Here is an 18,431-nt window from a genome sequence, read left to right on the forward strand (position 1 = left end):
AAATTTCTAATGACATACATGAAGGAATCCAACCTGGACCTGGATAAATGGCAGAAAATGGATGGATTATCTAATTAAGAATGATTAACTCATATAAGTTTATTTAAATTCTGGCAAAAATTGACACACTTGGCAGTTACATTAAGCCTCAACTGGCACTATTGCAGCCAGTGCTATGACAGTGTCGGTCTGAGAGTGACGGCAACTCCACGAAAAAAGGATTAAATCACACACATAATCCACTCTCAGAAGTGTATACACTTTGTGTATAATGTTTCTTTACAGACTGCAACCACATACAAAAACATTTTATAACTAACTTTACAGCCTATGATAAATACTAGAAAATATTTTACTTTAGTCTTTTTGGAGTAAAATGAATTCAGTGCTTTTTAACACTTCTCAAGACCAGCAGACTACATTCAAAGTTCAATATGTAAAATTGTAACAGTCGGGGTGGGGTGTGTTTTAGAGCTTTTGCTAAATGTCTGAAATGTAAATGTGCTCAATCCATCTCCATCCCTGCTGAAGTCAAACTGACACTTTTCGTTTCTCCTGAATTTCTTTTTCCATTTTCTGTCTAATCTCATTCTCTCTTTAGCTCTCCATTCCTAAATTAAAGCTCCTTTATCTACGTAAGTCTTTCCTCAAACCACCGAACTCACTCAAACATCTACACTAAATTTGCTGTGTAAACGCATATCACCTGCACATCTATCTTTAAAAATGTGCTCTTTTTGGTTTTGCTATTGTCACTTTTTCATTTTTTTTTTTTAGCTTTTGGTCATTTGTGAAACCCTTCTGTCACTCTTTTCCTGCACTTGTTTGTGTGCATCACAACATGTGATTTGACCACACATTTCATAATATGCTGCCTACTGGAGCAGTTTCCTAATTTGTATGCTCAGCTTTTACTCAGATTGTCACTGACCTTTCAATATTTCACAACTGTAAAACGATTTCCCATGAATAATAAGACAGGAGCGGTAACATTTTTACTCCTCAGACAAAAGCTTTCAGGAATTAAAATCATATGAATCAACCAGAAAAAAAGACAGACAGACATACACAGACATACACAGACACAGACACAGACACACAGACAGAGACACAGACACAGACACAGACACACAAACTGTGTGATCATTTGGACTTGCATCTAATTATATTAAAGTCTTTGCTGTTTCACCTCTGCTGCATTTTACTGAGGTTTAGAAACACTTGCCTGAAAAGCTGTGCTAAACATCTGACTCTTTCAAGTAAGTTTACCAGCCTGCAGAAAGCAAACATTAGGAACAAATCTGTGCTTGTCTCTCTCCAGCTGCCTCAGTTTCTGTGAATCCTACAAATGTCAGCTCCTGGGGTGACTATCTCGTTATGAAGTCCAATTTGCATAATGTTGGGCTTTTCATTGTGTCAGGGCAGCTCACAGTGGTTTGTGTGTGTTTTATGATACACAATGCCTTTTATGAGTCCTCGCTGAATTCATTTCTGGCCTCAAGACTGCATTACTCATTCACTCATGCATGCACACAAAACTCAATTCACAGCAAACAAAATCCCCCTATAGTCATACAGCCACACAAATGTATCATGTCTTTGTTTCTGGAGAACCACAGGCACTTCCAGGCCAAAGGCTCCCGCTCTGATCATGCTTTCTGACAGAGTCTTGCTCATCCGGGAGGGCTGTCCTGTGATCTACTATCAGACCCAATCCCAGATTATCCGGCCCCAGCTGCAGGAGCTGCAGAATGGCTTCATTATGTGTCTGAGGTGCCTGATGAGAGAGAGTGGGCTGATCTTTACCAGAGACTTCAGTCAGCACACAGCCCATCAGAGAGAAACACACCTGAATAACAGCCGAAGCGATAGAAAATAAAAGTAATTTATCTAACGAGTTAAACACATTCATTTTGTCAAAAGGGGTAAAAAAAAAAAAAACAAAGTATGGATTTAATATGATCGCAAATCTGCCTAAGAGTGCGTAATGCTTCTATGCAATGTTTTTATCATGCAATGAAATTTACGTGAGCATGGAAGTTCATTACTGACCTTTGGATCAGTATGGGTGACAAAATACTCTCAATTCAAGGTCCAAGCTTATCAGAGCTTTCAAGCACATCTAAAAGTCTTTATCAGCAAATTGAGCTGAGACATAACAGCCACATCTTGTCATGAAGGAAGAAACATCCCCATGTTTTAACCCCTCAAAAAAAGTATTTGCATCTGTACAATCATCAAATGATCAGGGTTTTTCCTGCAAAGAGAATTTTGAGACAGCCGCCTTTGTCCAATTTCATCAAAACTCTGAACGGTGTCATATTGGAAAACACTATTTTCTTACAAGCGCTGCACATGAGGGATTTCCATCCTTTGTTACTGCAATTTCGGCATTACACTGTTTTGGTGGCACTATCATAATCAGCAAAATACACTAGAAAAGGCACTGCCAAAACTGCCAAAAGAAAAGAGATATCTGTTATGGACCACAGCAAAGCGAGGTTGTGCTAAAGTGTTTCGGCCAGGAACATCTTTGCTACTACAACAAAACTAGATATACCTCCACGCAGTTGTATGCTTCTGCACGCTAATCAAGTTGCACCAAACCGTTTACATCCATGTCTGTGAAAGCACGGATGCTTCGCACAGACACAAGATCTATAAAATCAGCACACTTTCAAGGTCTTGAGTTATGGCCAAAAAAATGCTGTATGAGGTCACCATGACCTTGACCTTTGACCTTTGAACATCAGATTCTAATCAGTAAAGTCCAAGTGAGCGTTTGTGCCAAATTTAACATAACTCCCTCAAGGCCATTTTCAGATATTGCATTCACAAAAATGACACGGATGCAAGGTCACAGTGAACTTGACCTTGAACACCAAATTCTAATCAGCTCATTGTTGAGTCAAGAATGAGACAAATGCAAGGTCACTGTGACCTTGACCTTTGAACTATGACTACAACAATCTTATCAGCTCATCAATAGGTCCAAGTGAATGTTTGTGCACAATTTTAAGAAATTCCCTCGAGGCGATGTTGACATTTCATGTTCACAAGAATGTGCTGGACGTATGGACGGACAATACAAAACATAATGCCTTCCGCCTCAGCTATTGGAGGCATAAAATATACAACAATTCTTTTTTAAAGTTCATTTTTATAACAAGAGGGATGCAACATCTGTGGTCATGTTCTCAGGAGGGTACCACCTTTGGAGCCAGAAGGAAAACCTGATCATCACTTTCAAATACTTTCAAAGTAAGTTTACAATTTTACAAATGTATAATTCTATGCTGATATATATATATAAAAAGTTACACCTTCATAGGATGGAGAAAATATCAAAATACCAACAGACAGTACAGAGCTACTACTGGACTTACACTGCACAAAAGAGGGGAAAAATAAACTGTATACCAGCAAACCACATATTTATTCTATTGGTAGGATGAAGGGCAGAGCAGGGAGCTAAATCTAATCTCCAGCAATATAAAATATGATTATCAACACAGAGTAAAGGGTAAAGTGGAGTATAAATAATCCAGATAAAAAAGCACCAGAAGAAAAAATAATCTCCGCTGAATACAGTAAGAATTGAGCAAACATGCAGTTTTGGCCCAGACTTCACAAGATAATGAGCCAACATTTAATGCCTTTTAATTACTCACATAAAGTAATTATTCAGCTCTGGGATGCACCCCCTCTTGTTTTTGATTCTCGCTGTCTCTCCCATTCATGCTCCATCCCTCTCCTCCCTCTACACTGGCTCTGACTTGCTCTGACTGTTGCAGGCTTGGCCTCTGCACCACAGACACACACCAAGGCTGGTAATTACACTGGTTAGTTAGATGGTAGTAATGACAGAGTTAGCAGAGGAGCTTCCAGAGGAATGACTGTACTCTGTGTGGAGGAGGTGCCCACCGACGCTGCTGCTGCTCGCTGGTATGTCAGACCGGTGTGGAGAGACCTGAGATCAGCGTGGAGAGCAACAGAGAGCTTGTCACAAACGTAAAAGGATCAGAGATGAGGAGAGATAGACCTGCCATATGTTTCTGTCTCTGTCGTTGCCAAAACAGAAAGCAGCCTAATTATATCTGAGAGCGAAGCAGGGGTGTATGGCAGCGGGCAAATGAAAAGATGCTGGTGCAAACACCAAAGACTTCTGTAAGTCTACAATTATCTGAATGATTAAAAAAACGCAAACTGCTGAGGTTGTGTTAAGGCAGCTCAAAACATGTTTTTAAAAATCCTTAAAACTCCCCGGACATAAAACAACAGCAGCAGTTACTGTAAGTGTTTAAATTAAGCAAACGATGCCAGAGAACGAGCTAGATTATGGGCTGGTTTGAAGAACAGATGGTGGTACATATGACTGGCAGATGGCAGACAGGAGCAGAGCACGACACTGTAATACAACACAATACAGCGCTGGCAGGGACAGCACATCCAGCATTGGTGCCACTATGACTTCTGATGGAGCGGACAGACCAGGAGGTACTCTCAGGTCTGACCTCAACTCCATAAATGTAACTAAAGTTAGAGCCAGCTGAAGTGGTAAATAAAACAAAAATGCCTGGAGAGGTCATTGAACTTATGACAGTTTGAAAGGTGTGTTCTGTTGGCAACGCAGATACTTGTTTTGTTTAACCAGCCAAAGAAAATAAAAGGCAGAGTAGCAGACTTGGACTTGAGTCAAACTGAAGGACTTAAGAATTAACCTGAACTTCACTGACCTAAAACTTAGCCTTCCTACCCATGGCCTTGTCAGGCTACATTCTTGAAGTATTTGAACTATAGGGCAGAATTTCAAAACTTTTTTTTCAGTGTAGTTGTGACACAAATTGATCTTTTCAAGGCCAGTATGGACAGAGGGAAGGATTGCAATGATCAATATCTTAAAAACAAACTCCCACACACTGTCTAACTTACAAAAAAAAAGTATTGCAATGTTTTGGTTTTTTTGATGGTTAGTCAGTGTGCAAGAGTATGTCTGCAAATTGTCTCCTACTTGTCCCTATGCTCCTGTTCTGAAATACATGTGCAAAGTCTTTCTTTTGCAATGACCAATAACTAAAATCTGGCATATAAAAGACTTATGAGGACTCGAGATACCAAAAAGTCTAAAAAAACAAGTGTCTAAATGAAAAGACATCAGTGCTTTGCTAAAAGGTCACTGCCTTTATAAGGAAGTGTTGGAGGTGAGGATGTCTGATACCAGAGTGAAGTTAAGTGGCCCGGATGTGTCTTTGTGCTGTGGAGTGGGAGGCAGTTATAAAAGGCTCATGAGGAGTGGTTACACGATGACTGCCGGAGTCTGTCTGTGTTTCCCTGATGTGATTTCAGAGGCAACCTGCTTTCCTTTCTACAATAACAGATTTGAGAAACACATTTAATGTTGTGCTCTGCTTCTGACCAGACATCATACTCCAACCTAGCTATGAAGCTGAGCATAGACTGTATGATTTAAGCCTATTTTAGAAATGTTGTTGTGTAAAAGTTCAACCAACCATGCCTCAATATTTTCCGTCCATTGTAACGCACTTTGTCCTCATGACACGTTCAGATGTTGTCACTTTGCACAAAAGCTGCCACCTCTGTCAGAGACAAGTTTAAATGTATGACAGAAGCAGCTGATTGGGCTATGATTGGTCCTCACTCCCCTTTAGCCTTTTTTGATAATTAATTTATCAAATGTTTAGTTATTAAATGTGAAGAAGATGTCAAAAAAGCTCATCAGTATTTCCCAGAACCCGAAGAGCAGTCTACAAATTGTATCCTTTGTGCAATCAACAGTCCAAAAGCTCAAGACTCTACGTTCACTATCATAAATGACAAAGAAAAGCAACAAATTCTCACATTAAAGAAGCTAGAACCAGCACATGTTTGACATTTGTGTTCAAAAATGGCTGACTGATAAACAGATTTTTGAAGAAGTTGGAAATTAATTTTCTTTTCATTCAGGTCATCAGACCTAAAATACTAACATTAATAGCACAATTGCTCATCACCACATTCCTTATGAGCAACACTAAATGCAGGTAATCCTGGAAGTCTAAAACTTGAGCATCAGATACAACCTAAACCCCTCCATCAACACCAAAACTCTACAGGAAACACTGAAAACAACACTGACATATCAGAACATTGCCCTGGAAACATGCAGTCGCAGCCTCTGACTCTGGTCTATATTGAGCTCGAAAGTGTGTTTAGTTTATCTGGAGGCTACATCTCTCCCTCTCAGACCGGAGCTTAACTAAGCTCTAGCTCTCTCCCTGTCGCCCTGCTTTCCTCTCCACTCACTTTCCTTCCCCAGTCTTTTCCTCGAGTCTCTCCCGACCCCGCTGTCATTGTCTTCACTGATTTCCGTCTACATTGTTTTGCTGAATCCCGCTGATGTCACTAGTGTCACTTCCATCTGCCTGTCTGTCTGTCAGACTGCCGTCCCATGACACTGGGACAGCTCGAGAGGAGGAGGAAGACCACACACACATTCAAACATCCACGTAACAAGTCTAACAATTTGCATGCAGTTGGAGGATCACGAATCGCAGCCCACATTGCCATTCATCATCATTATCATTCACTGGTTTGGCTGCAGGAGGTGGGGCAGATGAACAGTGGTGGGAAAACAAGGAGAGGAGGGGGTGAAGATGAGAAACATAGGAGAGGCTGAGGCTACAACATTTTTTTAAAATCTCTCTGGTTATTTTTCATACATAATCTATTTCCCCTCAGGACAAATTTCCTTTTCACATTCAGGGAGGTCAGAGGTCAGTGTGGTAGCAGCTGGAGGGAATACAGTGGGCTGCTCAAGGACACTTTAACAAGGTAAAGTTCAGCTGGTAGAGGTTTAAGAATCTCACATGTCTGGTTTCTAAACCTTGAGCAATCAATAGGGCTGTACCCGACTCAGAATTATGTCAGATGAATAATTTTATTTAAAAAAAATAATTGACTATTTGTTCCCTCTTTTCTTTTAGATTTCAAACCAGTGGTTCCCAACTGGTAGGCCATGGTACAAAGGTGGGACGCAGGTCCACTCTAAACGGACTGCAATCGAATTGTGTACTTGTCAGTTTTGGGGGAAAAAAAACCCACTATATATTTAAGTACAGATCTATAGGCTTTGTTAAGGAACTCATTCATTATGCCAACCTGTTTTTTTTCCAGTATAGCACTGATTTTATTGCCCATTTCTTGGTAATATTTGGCTTGTTAACATGCTGTGCCTTTGCACAGTCACTGGTCTTGAAGCAACAGTATGCACTTTTTTGGTAGCAGTGTTATTTATTTACTAAGTTTTAGGTAACTGCACTTTATTCTTGCAATATGTTTTATTTTATTGTGTTCTAAGCCCACGTGTTGTTTGCATTTCGTGAAATAAAATGTGATGTGTGGTAATTTACCCTAGGTGTAGATCTTGAACTAATGACTAAGGAGAAATCTGGACCCCAAGGGTGGACCAGTTTGGAACCACTGGTTGAAATGGTGCTTAGCCTGATGTTCATGGTGACAGCAGCAATACAATAAACAGGTCAAGTTATCCCTCTGAGCTAATGTGTGCTAACTATGCTAAAGACAGATTGGAAATGTGAAATAACACTTTTGCAGACACTACAAAAGCCAGAGACTTCACCATATTTATGTAATATAAATTCACCACATCTTAAGCAAAAGGCAGAAGATAACATTATCTCAGAGCCTGACTGGGCAACATCTCTCTTTATCCAGGAAGCTGCCTCCATCGGACTCACCCTGGGTCGAGGTCCGTAGCTTCCTGGCCCAGAGAGCAGCCTGAAAATGAGGAGCGCACTTTCTGCAGCTAAATCTGGGGACTGAAATGTCAAAGTCACACTGACTGGCAGAAAAATCCTAAACCAAACAAACAAACAAACAAAACTGCTCAGCTTGTAGAATCTCTGTCAACCAAGTGGTCTCAGAATAGGAATTTCGACTTTCAGGGGGGTATCCCAACAATTAACTGTTTAACATCAACTGAAGTAAAATATGAACACATTATCTGAACCGTCATGCTGTGCTGTTGTATTTGTTTTCAGTGTTTGTCTTCTGTTTGAGGATTTTATTAACTGCACAATTCAACATGAAAGTTGGTGTAGTACAATTGTGTTCTTACAACTTCGAGGAATTTTAACACTTTTTGAGGGTCGCGGCTTTAAATATGCCCACTCGTTATTTTGCCTCCCCCTGCACTGAGAATAGTTTTTTTTTCTTTTCCCATTATATTTAAGCCTTTCCTTCCTGTTGTCGTATATCAGAAAGCCACACACACCTAGAAAATATTTTCATGAAAACCATATGAATTTAAAGACCAACAAGTAAAATAAAATATGATTAAGTCTTTTGGCTCTTGTGGCCAGGACCTTCGCTGACGCTTAAGATAAAGACAGCTAACATTAGCGTAGACAGTTCAGAGGCAGGTCAAAGTGCTTCCTGAAGTCAATAAATAACAATTACGTAAATCAGAAGAAGCTGCTGATAACAATTTTATGACAAACTGACATAGAGAAAAAATCAGAGTGAATTACTGCAGCACCCAGTGCACTGCATTATGGGAGTCCCTAATGAGATAGATGTGACGTGACAGTGGTCGTTGGTGCAGCTCTCCGTCATGGAGGAAAGTATATAACATGTGACTCGCTTTTCATTATCAGTACAAAATGTAGGTGAGGAAGTGTTTTATCTACAATAAGCAGACAGCTCCCCCCTACGCTGCAGAAAATATCCAGGTCATCAAGTCAATTAGCCTTTTATCAAGTCTCTCTTTTCTTCTAACCAATCCTTCTGCAAGTATAGTGAGTCATGTTCAAAGTTAAACCCAAGCAGAATAAAGAAGACACATCTATCAAGAGAATGACAAAATACATGCATCCACCTACACCTACACACACACACACACAGAAATAAATACAAATCAAAACCAGACACAGAGAATCTAAAATTAGTGGCAATTGGCAGATTAAAACTACTGACTGTATAATAAAGATGGACAACATGACAGCTCCCCAAAAGTGAGGCCAAAACATCTCGATTGCTTCTGGTGGCTGACTGCAATATGGGTCATAGACTCTGCCCTCTCTATGCTTGTTCTTGAGCTATCCCATTTACAAGAAAGAGACAGATGCAAGTTCACAGTGACCTTGACCTTTGACCACCAAAATCTAATCAGTTCATCCTTGACTCCAAGTGGACATTTGGTGATGTGTTCTCAAGATATCGTGTTCACAAGAATACGACAGACACAAAGTCACAGCGACCTTTACCTATGACCTATGCCCACCAAAACTGAATCAGGTTATCGCTAGGTCCAAGTGGATCTTGGTGCAAAATTTAAAGAAATTTCCTTGTGGTGTTCTTGAGAAATTGTGTTCACTGGAACAGGATAGACAACCCCAAAATATTGCTGATGCCAAGGTGTTACAAAAATGTATTAAGTAATTAAAATTTTCCGATGATGATTGACAGTTGTGTGTGCCAGTGGTGTTCTTGTGAGCAGTGGTGCTGCTAATGATTGGTCTGACAGGTGAATGGGTGGGAAATCAATACCACAGAGGTTGCTACTACATGGACTCTTGATTCAAATTATGTCACCAGTGCAAGATGGAAACAGCCATACCCACAATGTTTTGGCTATATTTTTTCTTACAGAGGGTGGAAGTAGAGACATGTTTGTTATCTTATATACAGTCATTGAATATGTTTACATGCACATCGATCACATCACATCAAAATATGGAAAAGTAGAACAGCCTGAGCTGCTTGTCAATTTGCATCATAGTTTTTTCACAATTTCCTTGAAAAGTTGGCACTGTGATTATTTGCTCATACACAAAAACCTATTAATATCCAAGCCCTCTATAGTGTTTAAAAACAGCTGTTTTTTCTCTTCCTACCAAAAATGTGGGCTTTTCTGCATGTATTTCTTTACCAGCATGCTAACTGACGAGACCCAACTGTAAACAAACAAGAGGCCGTAAACTGCGGTTAAAAACACAACTGAGAAGCATATTCCGAATTAGCTGAATGCATGCTAAAATACTGCGCCTAAAACCCGAAAAATATCGGCATATCCGACGTGTCGAAATTGGAAAATGCTGCATTCGGAAAAAGGCCTAATTAGGAATACTTAAGGGGAAAATGTTGTTTATATGACCCACATCAAATTCAGAACATTGTCATATTCAGAATAATAGTGGAATATTGGTGTGCATGTAACCGTAGCCACTGATTAAAACACAGTCTTGCAGATTAATTTGGTTAGAAGAAAATAGAGAAGCAAGACAACTGCAGAAAAGTGAATCACGGAGCCCAAAAACAAATGTTTGGTTTTAAGTTTGATAAATGTTGTAGTCTATCAGGTCCACATAAACAAATTTCAGATTAATAAATAAAAAGCAATGATTGCACACACACTCACACACACGGATGTGCAACATCAAATGTACCTTGTTCGGCCTTCAGCTGTGCAGTATACAGGGGGAGCAGGTGAGGTTTGACGTCACAGCGCAGGGAGGGAAGGCTCAGTTCTTTACTCTGTGGGGAAAAAATGGGAGCAATTGACATTCATTAAAATGCATCTTACATCTCGACTTCTTAAAGGAAAGGCTTGCTCTCCAGCATATATTTGGTGCAGTTATTCAAATGACTTAAGGTTGATGTGCACACATTTGTTATATTGTGATGTGATGTTTTGTCACATGGCCTGTGTGTGATAGTAAAAACTGAGGGTGTGAACGTGCGTTTCTGCAGAGCAGCTGTAATCAGTTCCACGCCCATCAGGTCATCCACGCAGACGTGTCTATTGCTTTTGAGGAGGAGTCTGAACAAAGATGCCCGAGGGATTTTCTCTCTACAGCATCTGTACTGTAAACACGTTCACATGCACACACACGCTGGCTTACACACACCTGGCTAAACATCACCTATTGTAATATTGGCTAAGATTTTGAACCAGAAATCAAAGCAGCTGATGAATTCATTTCTTCGTCCGCACACTTAGGTCTACAGAAAGAAACGCACATCGCTTCCTCACGACCTGCCTCCATCCAGCTCCTTCTTGGAGGCGAAGTGACGGAGGCTGTGCACTTTGATTAGAGGTCGAAGCTGCCCAAGAACAGAAGGGGGAGGGAAAATACAAAAAGGACAAAAGAGAAAGGGAAGAGGGGTCAGAGGTGGAGGCGGGCGGGAATCAGCAGACATAATGTCCTGAGGGGGAAGCCCATTACTGTCTGACAAATACAGTTCTAATCAATACTGATCAATCAAGGTCCACTTATGCTGCCACGGCAAGCATTATAACACTGTTTATGGTTGAGGGGGAGAGCAGAGGTGGATGGGGTCACTGACTGTGTGAGTGTCTATTTTCCGACAGCAAAGCATCAGTCCTTAACAAAGTCAGCAGCGTCAGCATGGATTTAAGGCTCAGGCTCCACTCCACTGCCCTGAAAATGAAATTAAACTGTAAGTGAAAACTTCCCAACCACGGCCGACTGCACCACAGACCCCAGCCTGAGCCTCACAGTGATTATGCCAAAGCTTCTGTGTTAGGTCTGTATCAGGCCGTTGTAACCACCTACACTCTAGGACACGGATTACATCAGTGAAATCATACCCAAACGAACATCACACAAATATACATTTGGAGCAAACTAATAAAATGAAAACTGAATTAAATCTGTTCAAAGAGGGCACCAACATATAAATACAGGGTTTCTACAGCTAAAGGCAAGTTACATTTAACACTTTAAGACTTTTTAAATGCCACTTGGAATGAAATTTGAGACCAATTTTACAATATACACAACTGAAGGAAAAAAACATGAACCATCATCAATTACTTGGAATTAGGGACAACTCTGGCAAGATGTTTATCATTACATAAAACATTACTTTTTTTGTCTTGAGGTGGCAACGAGGGTGGAACAGAGCTGAAAAATACCTGGTGTTTGTTGGCAAGTGGTCTTGGTGATTTCATGTTTCTCACTCTGCATGTGTGATTCCACTGTCCTGATTACCATCACGCTAATTATAATGCATTGCCTTATAATCCGAGCTGCCCCCTGACAAGCAGATTCATATCATCAGTAAGAGACCTCTCAGTCGACTGAGATTGCTTCAAGACAAGTAAAGTTTTTTTTCTGTTTTTGTTTTTTTGCTTTTTGGTGTGGTGTGCAGTGCACTTCTGGGAAAATTTTGGTCTTGAAGATTTTGCTGCGGAGTGAGCCCTCTTGACTTTCGCTACTCTTTGTACAAGCAGTTGCAGACATGCGGACATGCAGACAGCAGCACAGAGGGACAGAGAGACTGCACTGTAAGGCCTTGAGCTAACATTATCTTCTCTCTTCTGCTGAGGATGGTAAATTTACATTTCACAGCGACTTAATAGGATACAGTCTCTGGCTTTTGTTTGATATCTACTGTCAGCAAAAATTGTCGTTGCACATTTGCAATGTGTTGTCAGCACTGTGAGATTGTTTACTATATCACATGAAAGCCAGTGTCACAATGAACGACCTGTTAAGCCCGTTCAAACTCAAAAACTTTATTTGGGAAAAAAATATTATTAAAATAATATTCATACATAACATCTGATTCAAGTGAGATAATCCTAAATCATGTACAGCTTTCCTTGTAAGGGTCTCAGCCATGCCACAAAGTCTTGGTTAAAAATCTTCGTTTAATTTGCACTTCCTTACGTCATCCAGTGTACTGTGACACCTAGCTAGTAGACAGTGGATCCTCTACCATAAACATCCCAGCTGGAGACAAACTGCGTTGTTGCTACCACCATCCTTATCTGTGTAGCAATTTGAGATGCATTAGGTCAATTATTAAAAAACAAAAGTTACAAATTATCCTGAGATTATACACCATAATGTCAAAAAAAGTTTCAGAATTTCCTACTTCCCATGTCTTAGCATTTTTAATTTAACAAATTAATACTTTAATGAAAATATGATTAGTGCCTTATTTTTAGATACATTAATTTAATGCTTTTTAAGACTTATGGATCCATGGGAACCCTGTCTACTGGGCAAGTCATTTGAAAGTTAGTTGTTTTCATCTAAACTTTGACAAAAACTTAACAATTTCAGTCACAGTGAGACACTAAGGTGCAAAAACTGGCTGAATCACGCTACATTACATTAACTGATGCTCACTGTGCATACTGTACGTGTCATTCAAACGGCAGTAGAAGCGTGGAACCGGCTTTTCTGGAGAGTTGATGCATCACGATGCAGCAAGCGTGTGGGCTTTCACAGAAAATAATAAGTACGGGTGTTTTGTCACATATTTTTTTGGCATTAACAGGTTTTCACACAGTCCAGCTGACATCTGATTTACGAGTCACAGCCACAAACAACTTTGGAAGAGTGGTCAGAAGCTGAATAACAGCAGGAGTGAAGGGACTCACACCAGCATAGCTGGTAAACCACACACACACGCGTCACAAAACTACAACCTGTCAAGCTGCCACAGGGTTGAATCATCACCTCAGTGACACAGACTCAGCTTAAAATGTTTGGCGTGAGGATCAGAAAGCTGGTATCTGCGGCATTGGTGCTAAAGGTCTTAAAACACACCGCAGAATGAGTTTGACAGCAGAATCATGAACACCAGGATGAAGACAAATGACCTCCACAAACACCACACATTTAAAAATCACTGAACCTTCACATAAAGCAGCAGAGTGCAGCAGACAGCAGAGCTGAATTTAACTCGTACCTGGTGGAAAGTTGATTTGTGTGACTCTGGTAAAGAGAGAGTCTGCTGTATATTTAGTCCTGGAGTCTCTGAATCCTGCCAGACAGAATAACTGTCATCCCGCCAGAACACAGTCGTCTTACTCCCTGTGTGTGTGCGTTTGTGTACATACAGTATGTTTTTGGTACAGTAGGACTATGAGTTCAGCATAAATAATACTATACATAAATAAATCCATCTGCTTCACAGAAGACATGCAAATCTTTTTTCATTACAGTGAAAGCGCTGCCACCTCTGATGGGATAAAAAGAAAGTAAGTATACAGTATGTGTCTGTGCCTTCACAATCACTGCTGTTATGTTGTGATTAGGATGGGGATTACCGTCATGACTCTGATGCATGAATATTTCAGAGCAATATGCTGAGTCAGTGCTCCTCCAAAGTTCAGCTGACTGAAGTTTTTTACTTTTACTGTGTTTAGGAAAAGAGCATCAGAGATTTTGTATTTGTTTGTCTTAAGCCTGCAGCTCAGGGCTTCAGATTAATGCATTTTATGAAATACAACTATCGAGCCATCCAATATCTTTAACCACTTATCATTTTCAGGGTCGCAGTGGTCGGGAGCTGATCCCAGTGGACACTGGAGCAAAGCAGGGTACACTGTGGACAGGTTGCCAGTAAATCAAATGGCTGCATCTTATGATATGGCACAATGAATTAAAACATTCAACAGAAATTAAAAACTGAGCTTTTAATACTGGTGGCTTGTCAGTATATGTCCAGATAAGAGATGCCAATAGCAAGTAGTTTATTAATTGCATATTGACTGACTAATTGGCACCTATATTAATAATCTATGAATGATTTTTTTTTTTAGCAAGATGGCAAACATTTGTTGGGTCCAGTTTCTGAAATGTGAGTATTTGCCAGTTTTTTTGTTTAATATTATTGTAAACTGACTATTTTTTGGTTCTAGACAGAGCAAGCCTCTTGCTGCTTTTACATCGCCTTTTCGAGGTGGGAATGTCATGCCGTTACTCCAACCTGCCATTGTGTATAAATAGGACAAGATGTCTCTCCTTAAAGCTGGCAGCAGAGGTATGATGTTTGGACATGTAATGCATGTGACCCATCACAGAAGATTTAAAAACCAGTAAGTAGAAGTCAGTAGCTGACTTAAAGAAGAACAGCAACCAAAAATGTCCTCCAATTGGATTGAATAAGGTCCGGGACAAGATCAGCCGCCATGTAACAGGGACAGTAAATTATTGTATTTGCCATCTTATGACATTGTTTGTGTTTAGACAGCACTGCCTGACGTGTAAGTTTTATGTCACACTAAAGGCTGAAGCTGTTGTGTTAAACATTGTACCCGACATGCCTCTTTTGCTACCAAAACATGAGGATGCCATAAAAAAATTACAAAGTGGGGCAGCACAATATTCGTGTTGTTTGGTTTAATATAAAAATGCAAAGCTGCCTTAATGAAGGGACTGTTGAGGCCCTATCATGGGATCTCTGTATTCAAAGGTGTTGCCTTGGTCTGAGGAAATAGTGAAGTCCATTTTTTATCAAACAATAATAATCACAATGGCTAGTTGCAGCCCTTTTTTAAAACTATACCTCTAAAAAGACTCAACACACATAGCGATTAACAATCATTTGACAATTGCAGATAAACTCTACAGCCTACTGTCAACATAAAAAAATACAAAAGGTTTGCTTCACGATTTTTTTCTGTGATTTGCTCAAAAAAAAGAAAAATGCCACCAGAGTTGCAAACAAATTGATATAAACCTGCTATCACTTCAGTGTTCTCTGAATACTGTTGCATATTCTTTGCGTATTACGCCATGGGTGTATTATAGTGAAGTACTACGCTGTAGAGGGGAGTGTGTAATGAGAGCACATGCTGCAGGAGAGGGAGAGAACCCCCTGCAGAGAGGGGTGGGCAGCCCCATTCACACTCCAACACTGGGAGGTGGGGACTGCCACACTTTCATCCCTTTCACATCTGCACGCCCCTCTGTCTTCCCCAGCGACTCCTGCCACCTCATCTTATTCGAATTGAAATGGACCAGTGTGTGTTTTAAGAAAAAGAAAAAAAACTTTGCTTCCTGACATGAGGATCTGTCCCGCTTTAACGCCTCCCGCTGTGAAGATCTTCATTAAGATGAAATCAGGATGAAGTGGGAGTGTCACACGATAAATAACCACCGGAAGAAGCAGAATGAAATTGGGCACATTGCTCAAACCCTGTGTATGCCCTAGATAAAATCAGAGCCCAAATTAGAGCCCAGAGTTCCTTTAATTGATCAGTAGCTGATCAATATGAATGAATGATGATGTTTCAGTATGAATTTAAAAAGTGAGCATGCACACTTGGCATCTGAGCAGTCAACAAACACCATGTTTGCCATCCATCAAACCTGTTGTCAGCTGTAATTATCTAATGAGAAAACATTTTGGAAAGAATCCTAAACTGCCTGTGAGTGCGTAGGTGTAATTGAAGACTCATATCTTTAATTATGACTTGCCACGAAACTGATGATTGCAGAATGGTAATAATAATATAATCCACATTTTCTCGACACAAACAAAAACAATAAACTCACATAAAATCAGACGTTTTTAAATATTTGAAGAACTGAGTGAAGTCCACTGGCTGTGTGTTTTAACTCTGGGCAACATTAGAGGAAAATACAGTGATGAAGTCATATGCAATACACAGAGCTCCTTTCACCAAAAACCACTTGGAAATGCTGCTGTAGCTGTTTGATCGCTATGCTGCTGCTGGTTGCCATAGGAACCAGAAGGTGCACCAGCAAAAAGCCATATGATGTAGGCGGCGGGCCGCAGGCAATCAGGACACACAACCTGAAGAGCGAAGCGGTAAATAACAAGACGCAGTAATCCACATAACCATCATCAGCTGGTCACTTTTCAGTCTGATTTGTGTCACTGCAGCAGCCTGCAGCACAGCTCATATATACACAACAACACACATAACACACATAACACAATGCATAACACATGCACTAAACTAAACCATTTAAGGTGCTGCAGAGGAGTTTTTTACCTCCATGTTTACTCAGGGTTCAGATACATTTTTACCAACACATTTCTACAACTTCTGTCATGACTTTTCCATGTCTTTGAGGCATTTTTCCATGACCATACATTCTCTGAAACATCTCCGTACACATGTAAAATCCATGTCAAAATTTACCACTTCGTTGAATGAGAAACCAGTGCAAACGTACATGTACTGTATATGAGCACTTGTGGTATAAAGTCTGGCAGCTATCCGGCTATTGGGCAAACCATGACTTGAAAAAGCAGTTTTTTTGTCTTCACATGACTTTTAGGAATAGAGATAGTTGGCCACCATCAGCCCCCTTAAAGTGCTCCAGGGTTAACTTTTTTCTGTAGGCTGATGCAAAAGTCCATTGGCTTTTGTGTAACAGAAAGTAAGAAAATGTGGCTGTGGCTAACAAACTCTTTTGATACATGTTTTGTTCAGCAAGATAATCTTCACAAATGAACACCGCAATGAACACAAATGATTTTTGAAGCTTAAATACAATTGCCAGAGGTAAAAAGCTAATGTTAGCCTGTAAAGAAACAACACTACAGTCACATGACAGCGTTGCCACCACAATGAGGGTAAAGCTGTTGTAAGGCTTGGTGACATTTTGTGGTTTCGCTTAGCCACTAGTTAGCGTTCACCTTTTTTAAGACATAAAAACTTCAAAATTCACAAGTAAGGCAGCCTACATACTGATATATTTTATGTCGTAGCAAAAAATGTAAAAAGTCTCTTCAGCTTGTGTTAACCACAGACCTTTTTTCAGGTATCTAACAAAAAACCCATTAAAAAAATCCACCGAGTTCAAGACAAGGGAACCAGGAGTACTGAAATGCAAACCAATTTCTGGGTTTCAGGACTAATTCCTGGGGCAATCTATAATACTTCTGTAGTTAGGGCTTTGTTTGTAGACGCAGCACCTAAAAAGGTCTCCTGTTTGATGGTCGACGAAAGGTAAGCACTGTAGCTGGCATCTGTTTTAACACTGGTCACTGGGGTAAAAAAAGCCAGTGATGGGAGTTGAAAAAGCTCAGCAGCAGCAAACTGGTGCTTTACTTTAGCTCCTTAAGCATGGCTAGCTAACACTTCCTCTCCCATGCTTGAAATGTCAAACAATTAACGACACCGTCTGCGTTTTACACGTCTCAGGTCCTGGTCTCTCTCAAGCTGTGTCCTATACTTGTTTAAGTGAAGCCAAATGTTATTAAAATGGCCTTTTCTTTACATTGCATGAATTTACATCTTCTCAAAGTACAAGCTGCAACTCAGGTCAGAGTCGATGCCACACAGATTTTTGGGTTTATTTTTCCAAAACTTCTCCAGATTTTTAAATTGCTATTTTTAAATTCCATGATTTTTTTTAGGTTCTTCATGACCACATAAACCCTGTTAACTGCCCTCAGATCTGTTCTCTCTCCCTCTGCGGTTTTTATCAGTATGTCCGTGTCCCCCCTCTCTCTCTGTACTTGTGACCATGTGCGACGCAAGCATCAAAGCATGTCAGAACGAGCTCTAAACTCCTCAGCGACATGAAAAGGCTCAGGGCTGTAAAAGTGCACTCATCAGCAGACTTCCAGCATCTGCTACTTGTTTTGTTTCCATAGCATAATCCCGTCGA

General features: G+C 40.3%; 1 protein-coding gene across 1 annotated transcript in view; it reads right to left on the reverse strand.

The window, feature by feature from the left end:
- The window catches only part of sipa1l3 (signal-induced proliferation-associated 1 like 3), a 92,951-nt gene that overhangs the window by 40,711 nt on the left and 33,809 nt on the right, over positions 1-18,431 (reverse strand). Inside the window, exon 2 of the mRNA XM_042486354.1 lies at positions 10,467-10,554. The gene's annotated coding sequence lies outside the window, so the exon portion shown is untranslated. The remainder of the gene's footprint in view (positions 1-10,466; positions 10,555-18,431) is intronic.

This window comes from Plectropomus leopardus, chromosome 5, assembly GCF_008729295.1.
Source record: "Plectropomus leopardus isolate mb chromosome 5, YSFRI_Pleo_2.0, whole genome shotgun sequence".
Lineage (NCBI taxonomy): Eukaryota > Metazoa > Chordata > Actinopteri > Perciformes > Serranidae > Plectropomus > Plectropomus leopardus.